This window comes from Tympanuchus pallidicinctus, unplaced genomic scaffold, assembly GCF_026119805.1.
Source record: "Tympanuchus pallidicinctus isolate F22 unplaced genomic scaffold, pur_lepc_1.0 scaffold2, whole genome shotgun sequence".
Classification (NCBI taxonomy): Eukaryota; Metazoa; Chordata; class Aves; order Galliformes; family Phasianidae; genus Tympanuchus; species Tympanuchus pallidicinctus.
Genome location: NW_026294721.1, coordinates 27,281,501 through 27,294,884, shown reverse-complemented (window position 1 = coordinate 27,294,884; position 13,384 = coordinate 27,281,501). Strand labels below are relative to the sequence as shown.

The 13,384-nt window shown below is 40.9% G+C and overlaps 2 protein-coding genes across 2 annotated transcripts in view; one reads left to right on the top strand and one right to left on the bottom strand.

The window, feature by feature from the left end:
* SLC7A2 (solute carrier family 7 member 2) overlaps positions 1-7,023 on the bottom strand; it is a 40,033-nt gene extending 33,010 nt beyond the window's left edge. Inside the window, exon 1 of the mRNA XM_052682070.1 lies at positions 6,892-7,023. The gene's annotated coding sequence lies outside the window, so the exon portion shown is untranslated. The remainder of the gene's footprint in view (positions 1-6,891) is intronic.
* Positions 7,024-7,089: 66 nt separating this feature from the next.
* The window catches only part of MTMR7 (myotubularin related protein 7), a 64,997-nt gene continuing 58,702 nt past the window's right edge, over positions 7,090-13,384 (top strand). Inside the window, exon 1 of the mRNA XM_052682064.1 lies at positions 7,090-7,191. The gene's annotated coding sequence lies outside the window, so the exon portion shown is untranslated. The remainder of the gene's footprint in view (positions 7,192-13,384) is intronic.

Sequence of the window (13,384 nt, the reverse complement as noted above, 5' to 3'; positions counted from 1 at the left end):
AAACAAGCCAGAAGGTAAATCCAAACCCAACACTTCCCTATGGAACAGGAGAAAGCCTTATTCCACCTGCAGAAGCCTTCTTTCACCTCCTTGCCCCTAACCTCCCAGCACTCCTTGCCAAATCTACATAAAGAAACATACAGTTTGGAAAACAATGCTCAGGTATAATATATCTTGTTTCCAGAGAAAAAAACATTGCTGTGGACAAAAAACAACTGCAGAACATACAACTTAATACCCTGTAACAAGTACTGCAAAAAGCTATAAGGATTTTTTCTAGCCTTCAATTTCCACACAATAAAACTGATGTTTCATGATACACAGTTCTTCAGTAACACCCTTGAAAGTTCTTCCCCCTCTTTACATCCTCGCAGCAGAAGAAAGTAATTAAATGGTGCTCCCAACAACATGCAGACAGTCACTAGAAACCATTAAACAGTTTAGACTAACTTGACAAGGATAAAAAATACAGCTTAGTTCTCCTAAGAAGCCCACCAAAATAATGTACTTTTGAAAAGAACCACACGTTCATACTAATTCTATATTTCCACAAGCTTCTTCACCTAACTCACAGTGCTGAAAGCACTTCATGACAAGTTGCATCCTACTGTTTTCTCTCGACTGCATGATGGTCCAAAAATATACAAGAGCAAAATAAAATCCGCATTATAACAAATTGTGCATAAACACCAAATTGAAAGGAATTAATTTAAGTCCTCGTGAGAGTAATCAGATATCTTCACAATATCCAAATGCTACATTTTCTTTAACCAATATGGAGATGTTTCTCAATCTAATGAAACCGAAGAAAGGGCAATAAATAATCCCTTCCTTCTAAATTCCTTTTAAATTATTAGTTATTCCATAACCACAATGCACATGGTACTGCACAAATAAAATAAGCACAGTTGCTTTCTCATCTTGTCAAACAGCTTGCAATCAAACTTCAAACATAGAAATAGCTAACTTCAAACAAAATAGCTTAGGTCCAGGGATTAGCTACATGAATTCACACAGCTACAAAACACGTTATCCACCAGCTCACTGTTTTCAGAGTAATGAAAGTAAAGATCAGACTGTATTGAACCCAACTTCCCATCCCCAAAAAAGTCATACAGAGAAGAATGTTCTTTACAGCAAAAATGTATTTATTCCATGTATTTCCCAGAAAATAACATTTCTTCTGAAAAAGCAAAAAGCACAGATGAAGAGCTGTGTATTATATACGAAGACAATAGTAAAGTATAGTAAAACGACTTGGTGCAGTTTGTTTTCTCCTCCAGTTTAATCTCAAAACTGACAAATTATTTGTAATTAAATTCCCTGTAGAAAATCTGGAAGGAAAACTTATTTACTTGGATTTTGCCAGTGCAACACTTTTCCACAGCAGATGTAAGCCTTTCTACAGCTCACCATAATTCTAGCAACCAACACAACTGAATGAATCATTAAGGTTGGAAAACACCTCTAAGATCAACTTGTCCAACTGCCCACCTACCACCAGTATTGCCCTCTAAATTGTATCCCCAAGTACCACACCTACACATTTCACATCTCCAGGGACCATCTCCTTCTGGTATCATGTACGTATGGCAAAACTATTTTCAGAAATGAGCTAATTTAATGAAACCAGCAACACATCACAGAGGCAAAAAAGACATTGCCATTACTGGCACAGGGGACTGTGGCTCACCAACATTAACTGCCCATTCTGATTACTTATCAGAAACAGCAGCTGTCGTGTTCACTCTGCTGCATTTCTGACCAGTTGTCCTGGGGAACCAAAGCACCAGACATTACCTTTCTCTAGCAACTGCATGGAGGCTTTTATGGATCAGCTATATTAACTGCAAGTTCTGATAGGAAAAGGTAGTTGAAAAAGTCGTATAGAAGGACTCTGTGGACTCCAGAACAACAATGTGATAATGTATATACTACTGTTTCCTTTTTTTTTTTTTTTTTTTTCCCTTCTTCTGTGTGACTGGTTAACTTATCTGATGTATGCAGCCACTGAGATACTAATAAAGAATTCTGTCGTTTCATAACAAGTTTTGGTGAAGAAGTTAGATAAAATATAAGGTCTCTGTCCTTAAATTAAACCACGCTAATATTCTACTCTAGTTTGATGCTTAATTCTTTGAAACATAGAGTGGGTATGCACATACAGATATACAAATGCACACACCCTATTGTAGGGTACTAGGGTACATGCTTTAGCAGGGGATTGGGATTCAATGATGTCTTGAGGTCCCTTCCAAACCCTGCAATTCTGTGAAGCAACACAAATATGTGGGAGCCTACACAGTCTATGACAGATTCTTAATGGCCATGGCAAGTAAAATACACATATGACAGCTTTTTTGTGTGCTGTTCCAGTAGCATCTCTCCCCTGTTTGCATCCAGTACTTAGATCCAACACCAGTCACTAGACTCCACTTTTAAGACACCCCCAAACTGCACACCCTTATTTCTACTGGCATTGAAGCTTAAGTGAGACTGATAGAACTAAAGGACACCAGTGTAAAAAGTTGCTCCAGATCACATTTTGGCATTAAAAGTCTGCAACAATCATTTTGCAAGTAGAATGCTTTATTCAAGGCAATCATGCTTTTCTTCTTCGGCTGCATATTACAAGATGCCTGGAGCTAACTGCTCATTCTATGGTGTAGAACATGCAATACATTTCTCCATCCATATCCTAAATACATTCTGATATCTCTCATTCTACATCAATGCAATTCTGAACTTGTGGAGACAATGACAACATTCAGTGCACTTCCTTAAAAGTACACCCACTAGGTTAAATTACTCCACTGAAATCAAGCAAGATGTGCCTCTTGATAATACTGTGGCTCTTGGATGACTGTCCTCAATGATAAAACTTAAAAATCCCAGAAGATCCCATTTTTACTAGTAACCTTTATAAATCTCACTGGAGTTGTAGTGGCAGATCACTCAAATGAATGCATTTTCCAGCAGAGTACACTTCTGTCATTACCTGAAAGTTCAACCATTTGCTTCCAGCAGCTTTGCCACTGGACCTACCAATTCTAAATCATTTGGCTACTAATTCATACAGCAAGATTCTTATCCCAACTGGACGATGCACAGAAGGTTGAAGAACTGACACGACAGAATCAGAACTGTATGGTGTCGGTGAAGGAGGAGCACAAAAGCAGTGTGATAAATAGAAAAAGTGTTAGGAAGGTGGATGCTTTCAGATACTGGAGAACTTTCAGATACAGAAATACGACACCACTTTTTTTTTTTTTAAGCTTTCTAAAAATTTCAATAGCATCTAAAGTAATTTTCTACTACATAGAAAACTGACGTGAATAATGTGAACGATGTTCTTACTTATAGTCACAAATATACATACAAGTGGCAATGCAAAGTTTTCTACATTTTTGGCAATATGGCATTAAGAGATTTTTACCCATCTGGGACATACCAGCACTAAGATCTCAAAACTTTACAATTTTGGAAAGAAAGGAAAGAAATTTAAGGCCAAGAGACTGCAGTACTGAACAATCTCTTCCCACTCCCTGATCCTCTTCACCTACACAGATGTTTCCATTGATGCACATATACCATTCACTGAGTTTGATCACAAACTGACTGTAACATCTACTGTTCCCCTGGAAAAAGGGAAAATGAAAGACCCACTACTTTACTGAATTCAAAGCTGCTAGGCCAGCAGCGGTTATTGTTGTTGCTTGGCTTCTCTTCTCATCACTCCCTCCTGCCCCCTACTCCCAGGCCTATCCTGATATTTTATTTCCCCTGGCTTCTCTTTGCAAAAGTTTATAGTTGATAGAGTATTTTCCAAACATGTCATTGATGAAAAACCTGGTGGAAGGAAAAAGAAGAAATGGTAGAAAACTGATAAAGTCAGCATCAAAATGAAACGCTAAGTCAAAGACAGAATTGGAAGCCTGCTAAAACAACACAGACTATATTTTAAATTAACATCCAACTTACTATTATCCACATAGAAGATCCCTGAACGCTTCTACCCTGAATTAAATCCTTCTATGAGCAAGAGAGTATTCTAGTTAGAAACAGAACAGCAACAAACAAAAGTACACAGTGTGCTTTTTTTTTTTTGTTGTCAGAACGATACTTGTATTATAATGGGCAGATGTCAAAATGAATCTTACAGATCACTTTGGGTGAAAATGATCAAAAGCTATACTAGCAAAGCTTAGAGAACTTTACCATCTTAAAACCTCTACAATAACTTAGGGAATAAGATTTAGTTCAGCTTTTTTAAAATTTTTTATTATTTTTTTTTAATCATTTGCTCTTTCCCCTTAATTTTCTTCTGTTCTAAACATTGTTTACTGCAAAATGGAATTTAAAAAAATAACAACAACAAAAAAAAAAACAACAATCAAGGCACATAAGGAGGAACTAAATCTTCATATTACCTTTCCATACATTTCCATACATCTTTTACTGAGGTCATTTTTACTCTAGCCAATTTACTGAGTTTCAGGATGAAAACTTCATTGCATGTGAACTTCACAAAGTGACCGGTCTTCATTCAAATTCAAAGAACCCCACATTATTTTCAAATAACAACAGATGGACAAAAGACAACTCCATGCATGGATAGCCCTCAGCGCAATGGATACTAACAGGCTAAAAATAAGAAATTAAAAAAATGCACTGCATTTCAAATTATATTGTCATAGTGACTTACACATCTATGGGGTGTCATTATTCCTGTCTCTGTCTATACAAGAGCCCAGTGGGGTTCAGAAGAATTGTGCGGACAGGGTTAGTATCAAGTGGAGCCAACTACAGCAATGGACATCTGCTTACAGGAGCAGGTAGGTAACACAAGCCAGAATTCAAAAGATTTTCCACACTGTGTAATCCAAATCCAGATCCAAGATCCACTTTGTACTGAATCTGCACAATGTCTACATGAACTTTTCATAGAATTTATTTTGTCTTTCTAGAGTAAACAAACTATCATCAGCTTCTTTCAATATAAACAAGCTCTGTATACCGTGATCCCTTGTCTTACATTCCCCATTTCCGAAACATTTGAACGCCTCCTAATGTATTTTGTTTTGGTTTTATTAAGGAAGAATACAAAGAGAAATGGGCTTGAAAGCTTTTAAAATAAATACTGGTTGGGTATTAATGTACAGAGAGATCAGGCAGCCTGGAGAAGTGAGCCCATGAAAACCTAATGAGGTTCAGTAAGGCCAAGTGCAGGGGGCTGCACTTGGGTCAGGGCAATCCCAGTTACTTATACTGGGGGAAGATCTCCTTGAGAGCAGCCCTGTGGAGAAGGACTTGGGGGTCCTGGTAGATGAGAAGCTGGACATGAGCCAGCAGTGTGTGCTTTCAGCCCAGAAAGCCTGGGCTGCATTAAAAAAGGGGAGACCAGCAGGGAGAGGGAGGTGATCATCTCTACTCAGCTCCTGTGAGGCCCCATCTGGAGTACTGCTGCCTGGCCTGGGGCCCCCAGTACAGGACGGACATGGAGCTTTTGGAGTGGGTCCAGAGGAGGAACACTAAGATGATCAGAGGGCTGGAGCACTTCTATGAGAAAAGGTTGAGGGAATTGGGCTTGTTTAGCTTGTGAAGAGAAGGCTCCGGGGAGACCTCATTGTGGCCTTCCAGTACTTGAAGGGAGCATATAAACAGGAGGAGGAATGGCTGTTTACAAGGATGGACAGTGATAGGACAAGGGGGAATGGTTTTAAACCGAGACAGGGGAGGTTTAGATTAGATATTAGGAGGAAGTTTTTCTCACTCAGAGGATGGTGACACACTGGAACAGGTTGCCCAAGGAGGCTGTGGATGCACCATCCCTGGAGGAATTCAAGGCCAGACCGGATGTGGCTCTGGACAGCCTGGTCTGGTGGTTGGCAACCCTGCACATAAGCAGGGGGGTTGAAACTTGATGATCATTGTGGTTTTTTTCAACCCAAGCCATTCTATGATTCTCTGATTCTACTTTAAACAGAGAATGGTGCAGTTAGACTGAGTCCCTCAGTCCTGACAGGATACAGCCCTCACCTGAATTTCAGGAAATCTCTTACCTTCACAGCTGAGTTACTTTTGATGGAATGAAGCATTAAACGCTGGCACAGCAATCAATAGACAGTACACTCTCTGTCAGAACCAAGCCAAGTGGATCTCCCAACACTGATTTTGTTCCCCTGATTTAATGGAGTTCCCTCTGAGGCAAGATCGTCATCAGATCCACAGCACTCAACCAATGCAACAGCATCACAAACCAAAAGTGATAACCAATATTTTAAACTCAAGGGTTTTGATCTACCGCTTCAGACGCATTATATTTCAAATACTATTTCACTAGATGAGCTTTCTCCAGCTGCCAGGAGCGTTACCCATTGGATTACATACGCTTAAATCACATTTCTATATTTAAACATGCAAAGCCAGCAGGAGAACCTTACGTTTCACAACTGATTTACAACTGGCAGAAACCCACACTCTCCCCATGCTCTCCCCTGAAGTGCCACCTTTTCCACCTCAGGTAGCCACGACGTCTTACAGCCCACACCCTCCCCGCCAGCCGTAAGCAGCCAAGTGGGGAAGGTGACACGGTGCAGGAGGAACGCGCAAAAATACATCCCCCACCCACCCCCACAGACACAGTGGACTTTAAAGGCAGCTGAAAGAAAGCTCTTGGTCTCCCTTTCCCGCCACGTCGCCTCCGCACGCATAAGGAAGCCTCTGGTCTGGCGGAGACGAGGATTGCTTCGTGCCCGTATCTCCGCCAGGCTAGAGGTCCCTGGCGTAGACGCTCCCCCAACCCCGTTCGCGAGGAGACCGCGAACAGCGCGGCTCCGTGCTGCCCGCCCGCTCCCAAGGAGGGAAAGGCGGAGGAAGGGCGTCACTTACGGGGCCCGGGCACGGCTGTTCGCGGCTGCGGGAAGGGCTTCGCTGGAGGTACGGGCTTAGCGGCGGGGCTCCCAGGGGCGAAAGGAGAAAGCCCCCATGCCTGGCCTTCCCACACGTGCGAGGCCGCCCCACTCCCCCTTCCCGCCCTTCCCTCCTCCTCTCCCCCTCGGGAGGCCCCCCCCCCTCCCTTCCCGCACTGCCGAGCGGCGAAATGACGCTGCGGGTTGCCGGGGTCTCCCTGAGCGGCTTTCCGGCCGCGTCCCTCTGGATCTTCTGAGCGCCCCTCGCCGCCAGCCTCCGGTGGGTGCCCACGCCTCAAACGCTTAGCGCCAACGCTTTTCTAGTTCTTGCTGTCATTTACCAGTGTTTTCCGACCTTGTTTCGCCCTGAATGCTTTGCACTTCTGCCTCTTAGGAGCTTGTCTGCGGGGGTTAATGCCTCCAGAAACAATGTTTCCCACACAGTTTTAAATGGGTGACAGAGTCGGGGTGTCTCCCCTGACACTGGGCCCACTCCACTCTGAATGAAACTCCTCATGGCCAGTGTGGTATTAAGCTGCATGCAGTCTTTATCGCAGCACACAGTGCGTGGGGGATTGTTCTGCCTAATGTGTGCAGCTGGTGCAAGAGATCTTCAGCTTACAAACATTACTTCTGTTACATATGTAAAGACTTTCCTGGAAAGTACGTACATATTCAATATTTTTCCCTAAAATCACTAAAATAGGGTTCCACTCCCTTGCACATACTCAGTCTTTTAGTCTTTTTGTGATGGGGGGGTCTTGGAACCCTCAGTTGTTGCTTGGTACATCCTTTATTTGAACACTCTGGTGTTTCTCAAGTTCCTTTAGTGGGATGCTTTGCTGAGAGCAGCACCAAACATCTATTCTCATCTTACTGGAAATATTGGTGGTAGGTGGGATGGTGGGACTAGATGATTTTGGGGATCTTTTACATTCTATGATTCGATTAGGAGCATCTTTGTTGTGGCAGGAACCTTATACAAACAATCCACCATCTGTTACCTAAGAACTTGTCACAAAACAGTTCCCCACTCTGAGACTTACATCTGCTTCTTCCACCAACTACTTCCTGTGTCTTGAGTATAAATCTTCTATATCCTGAACAACTATACATTACTGAAATACTGCAATTTGCAAGTACAAAATAAACATTGTAAGACAAACATTAGAGAACCTGTACTTTTCCCTTTTTTTGATTAAAGTCATCAGCTTGGCTGATGGGAGAAAAGCCTGCACCAATGCCAGGCCCTTCAAACTGCTGAAGAGCCTGCAAACTTTTACTGGATATATTTCACAGGGCAGCTCTGAGGCATGCTTGGTAGGAAAGTGCATCATGTGCAGCTCCATGTGGGATTTCGTGGCCAAGCTCCAGGGAGCGTTGGGAGCTATTGGAGCTCTCTGAACATGTCATGCTCTGGATGTTACTTATGTGACACATCATTGCCAAATTTGTCTGAGAGCTGCAAAAAAGTGCCACAGTATGAGGCCTGACACATGTACAATTCTGGTTCTTTTCACTCTGGCATTTTCCATCAGCTCCATAAAACTGCTTCTTCTTATGAATTTTGTCATTTTTGTTAGAGATGGCTGACACTTGGTAGCTCTGTGTTTCCATAGGTTGGAGAGTTTTGTGCTTCCCTTTCTTCAGCCTAAATAATTCAAATTGTTCCCCTGGGTTAGATATTCTAAAAAACTTGTTTTAAGCCTAAGAATAGTCTTTGGCTAAGGGGAATTATTGCTAAGAATAGCAAGCATTAAGAATAGCTGGAATAAATCTTGCAGTCATCATCTCTTTTTTTTCCCTGCATATACTCTACTTACAAAAGACCTTTCCCTACTAAAGTCTGCCTACATCAGATTGTTGGGGATACCTTTAAAAATTTTGGCTGTGGATCTGCTTGTCTTTCTTCTGTAATGTTCTGTCACTGTATGTGGTGTGTACATATGTGCATATATACATTATATATATATATACACACATACTCATCCCTTCTGTAGTCTTTAAGAAAACAGTTGTTTTGCAAACACCAGAGCTCAGTGATACAGTTGACTTGTGAATAAAAGTCTCCATTGTCTTTGTGTTGTTATGTGCCATCTTTAAACCTGTATCTTTTGCTTAGATCCAATTTTCCAAGAAATTCTGTACCATTTATATTGCATATGGTGTGATCAGCGGTTCACAAGTTCTCTATTTCACTACTGGGCCAAACTTCTGTAGATTTCTACAAATAGTTCTTAAGATTTGCTTTGAAAATATACAAAAAAAACTACAGTGATTGTGCTTCATTGTCAACTACCCTCAGTCCGAGCTAGTTATGTTGCTTACATTTCACAAAACAACTAAGCCAGCCAGCTTCCGTAAAGATTTTATACCAGCCCTACTTCTACACACTCTGCATCCATATGATGCCCTGAAGAGGCTAATTCCACATTCTGTTGAGGACACAGGAAGAGCCCATGGAGGCCTGGACCAGTTTCTCTCTTTTTCTTTTTTTCTTTCTTTTTCTCTCTCTTTCTCTCTCTCTTTTTTTCTTTTTTTCTCTTTTTCTTTCTTTCTTTCTTTCTTTCTCTTTCTCTCTTTCTTTCTCTCTTTCTCTCTTTCTCTCTTTCTCTCTTTCTCTCTTTCTCTCTTTCTCCTCCTTCCTTCCTTCCTTCCTTCCTTCCTTCCTTCCTTCCTTCCTTCCTTCCTTCCTTCCTTCCTTCCTTCCTTCCTTCCTTCCTTCCTTCCTTCCTTCCTTCCTTCCTTCCTTCCTTCCTTCCTTCCTTCCTTCCTTCCTTCCTTCCTTCCTTCCTTCCTTCCTTCCTTCCTTTTTTCTTTCAAGGATTTGCAGATTTAATACTTTCCAGTTTGTTTCTTGCTTAGGTCTAAATGTCATTTGCCCTTCTGGTGAGGAGTTTTAAATACAGTTCTTTTTATGATGACTAACCATATTTCTTGCAGTCAAGTAATGAGTAGCATAGGTTCTAGCTATTAGATCAAAAGACTTGAATTCTATGAAGATTCCACCTGAAATTGCTGTGTTTGAGTCCATTTTCCTCTGTCAAAACTGCCTTTAAAGGGTGACTCGAAATATTTAAATCCAGTGTAAGTGGGGTTTTAAAATGCTATGGTTCAAAACAGGAGAAGGAGCCAGATAGTTTCTCAATCCTTACTTACACTGTATTTCTCGATTAAAAAATGTGGTGGATTTGCCTGATCTCTCATTCTCTGCAATGGCTTGGAAATGTTGACAGATCTGTAACTGCTTTTATAAAAAGGCAGAACGTCACAAAACTCAGCATGAATGTTTCTGGGTGGTCTGGTTGTCCTCAGCCACAGCTTTCATTTTCTTCAGTGGAAAGTCCTTTCCCGGCAACTGTGCAATTGAAGCAAATTGCCTGCTGTTGGAACAGCTCCCCTTTTGAGGGGCTCAAACTCAGATTGTCAGCCTTCAGTGTATCCCTGGCTATTTGTATGTGTACCAGTTCTAATTCAAATGTTTGGTATGTGCAAAGGTATCTTGCAATTAAAGCAAATAGCAGTTATTCTGGTTTGCTGCTTGCACAGCCTCACTGGGAATGTGTGTATCCTGTAGTCAAAGCTGATGCTCCCAGATATATGCATAGCCTAGCTTTATACAGGCTAGATCAGAAACTTGCATCGTCATGGAGATCAGTGCTAATTACAAACATACCTGGGAATTTTTATTCATTTACCAAAGCTTCCCAGGCATGTTTGGAGTCAGCAATGAGCTCCATACCTCCATGACTGCAGGTAAACAGACACCAGGTCAGTGAGATTGTTGCTGCCGTCACTGCGCTGTCGGGTCCTGTTTGGACTGTAGTATGGAAATATATGTAAATGTCTTCACTATCCTTCTTGGGACTAGGTTATTATATGGCTCCTTGGAAAAGTAGATCAAATTCTGTCTTAAACCTGTCTAGGTTTTTACTTTCTCCTTGTACAGGAGAACTCTTTCAGACCTGTATATCTGAGTGAAGACAAGCATCTGTAACTCTGATACTGAATTTATACTGTGGCTGTTATTTCACCTGGTCATAAAGATGATCTGTTAAGATAAAAAGAATGGAAATATCGCCAGAGAGTGACTGTTTGGAGACTTATGGATCATTCTGTTAAAATCTTGTTGTGTTCCTGATGGGTAGACTAGTTTCACTTTTGTTCTCAGTGGAATTTCTCTTCATTTTTCTGGACATTTAGGTATGGTGTGTAATGTCATCAGCCTGCCATCATTAACATGAGCCAAGGATAGATATATGTATATATATATATATATATTTATTATACACAGATCATCTAAGTGCAATCACATGGCATATGAGGAACAACCAGGGGATCAGCCTAGCCAGCTCTTGAAAGGCAGGTCCTTCTTAACAAACCTGACCTCCTTCTAGAACAAGGTAACCCACTAGTGGATGAAAGAAAGGCTGTGGACAGAGACATTAGAAGAGCTTTTACTACTGTCTCCTGCAGCATTTTCCTGGAAAAGCTAGCAGTTCATGGCTTAGATAAGTGTAATCTTTTCTGGGTAAAAACTGGCTGGATGACCAGGTCCAGAGAGTCACAAATTGAGTGACATCCAGAGGCAATGACTCCCTGATCCTCAAAGATTGTAACTCACAGGGTCACTGCCTCTGAATAAGATCGCCATGAGCTAGACAGAGGAGTTACCAGCCAGCACAGTTCCCAGAGACATTAAATGCTCTGTTAAGTATCTTCCTTCAGATAAAATGAAGGGATTTTCACTTTTAAGCAGGTTAATACCCATCAGGTCATGACAGAATTACTTGGCAGAACAGAAGCTTCACATTTTAGCTGACTGAAATACATTTGTCACTAGATAAATAAGAACTTTTATTATGCAGGACAGATTGTCCTTTAACCTTCTCAAATACAAACATGGAGGAAAAATGTTTGCAAAGGAGAAAAAAACGCAACCCAGGGAGTATTTTTAATTTGTGTTAATAAATAAAAAACACTATGCTTGAACAACAACAAAGGGACATTTAAATAAATCACAGAAAAGTTGTGTATATCTGTAAATAATTGATTACTCATTTGCAGGAAAAAAAAGGTATAAGATTTAGCAGTTTATTTGCATGACCAGCGGGTGGCCATTTTTATTCTTCCCATCAGTTCAGGGGGGTTATTTTCTTTAGAGATCTTGGCTATGCAGAGTCAGAGATGAATTATTGCTTTTCCATAACAGTAGGAAAGATTTCTGGCTGTACTTGATTTTCAGCTGCATAAAGCAGGCCTGCCATTTGAGACTTCAAGGGGGTGTACCAAGGGGAGTGTAGGGGGAGTGGCAGGAAAGCTGCAATCATCTTCTGTTTTTCCCTGAACACTGTTGAGGTAACCAACAAGTATCTCCAGCAACCTATGGCAAATTGAGCAACTGGGGCCATGTCAACTAAACTTCTAAAAGTAGAAGGTGCACATGCCAAGAAACTTGCCCAGCCTCATCAGCAAAAAAATATATACTTTTAGTTATAGTTATCGGCAATTTGCTTACATATTAACCACTGCTTTAGTCTGCTGTACACAATTACTGTTCACAGGCTCAACTCATTCTCTTCTGGTGCTGGAATTTGCCTAAATACTTTAGGTTTGATTAGCTATAATGGATCACATGAGTTGCCTCACTAAGATATATTAGATAATTTGCTGAAGCTGAGCCAGGCAGCATGAGTTTTGGCACATTTAAAGAATGAAATCTGCCCCTATGAGACTGTGATGGTTGGATTCTTTTCATCTCTTCTACTTTTCCACATGAGCTGTGCATCAAAGTGACTCTTTAATTTGTCTGCAAGAAGTAGAGGAGGAATTTCTTAAATTAGAATGGGATTGGGATTCTGTTTTTAAGAATTTTTAAAACATGAAATAAGTGCAAGTTTTGCATTCTGTGTTGAAGGGCTTGTTGAATTCAGAAATCACTGCATTACTCAGATACTTAGATATTTCTTAGTTTGCTTAGGTATGTATGTATTATATGCATTATTCAGTGAAGCTCTGCAGAAAAGGAGTGTCAGCCAGTGGAGGTTTATCAGGTATGGAGACCAGCAAAAAGAGAATAACAATGTGTTCCAGCAGAAGTGAAATCATAAGGCTTAAAATGCAACTCCTTTTTAACTATGACGGAGCAAAAATGATGCCATGGTGTGCATTGCCAGTATAAATTCTGATGCTATGGTTCAGCTTCTGAACCAGAAACTATTCTTTCCCAGCATCAACAGAGCCCACAATCAGTATTTTTTTATGACCTCAGATACTGAACTGTCTTGAAGAGTCCAAATTTTCAGTGTGGAGTGGGAGAAATACCTTGCCTTTGATTTACAATAACCAGATACAGATGCTATCTCACTGACCTTCCAAAATGTGTGTACAAAAGGTTCGCACTTGAGAATGAAGATTTCTGTAAAGATTCTCAGGTTATCTTTTAACAAACAAGTTTTTGATTCTGGGTTCTT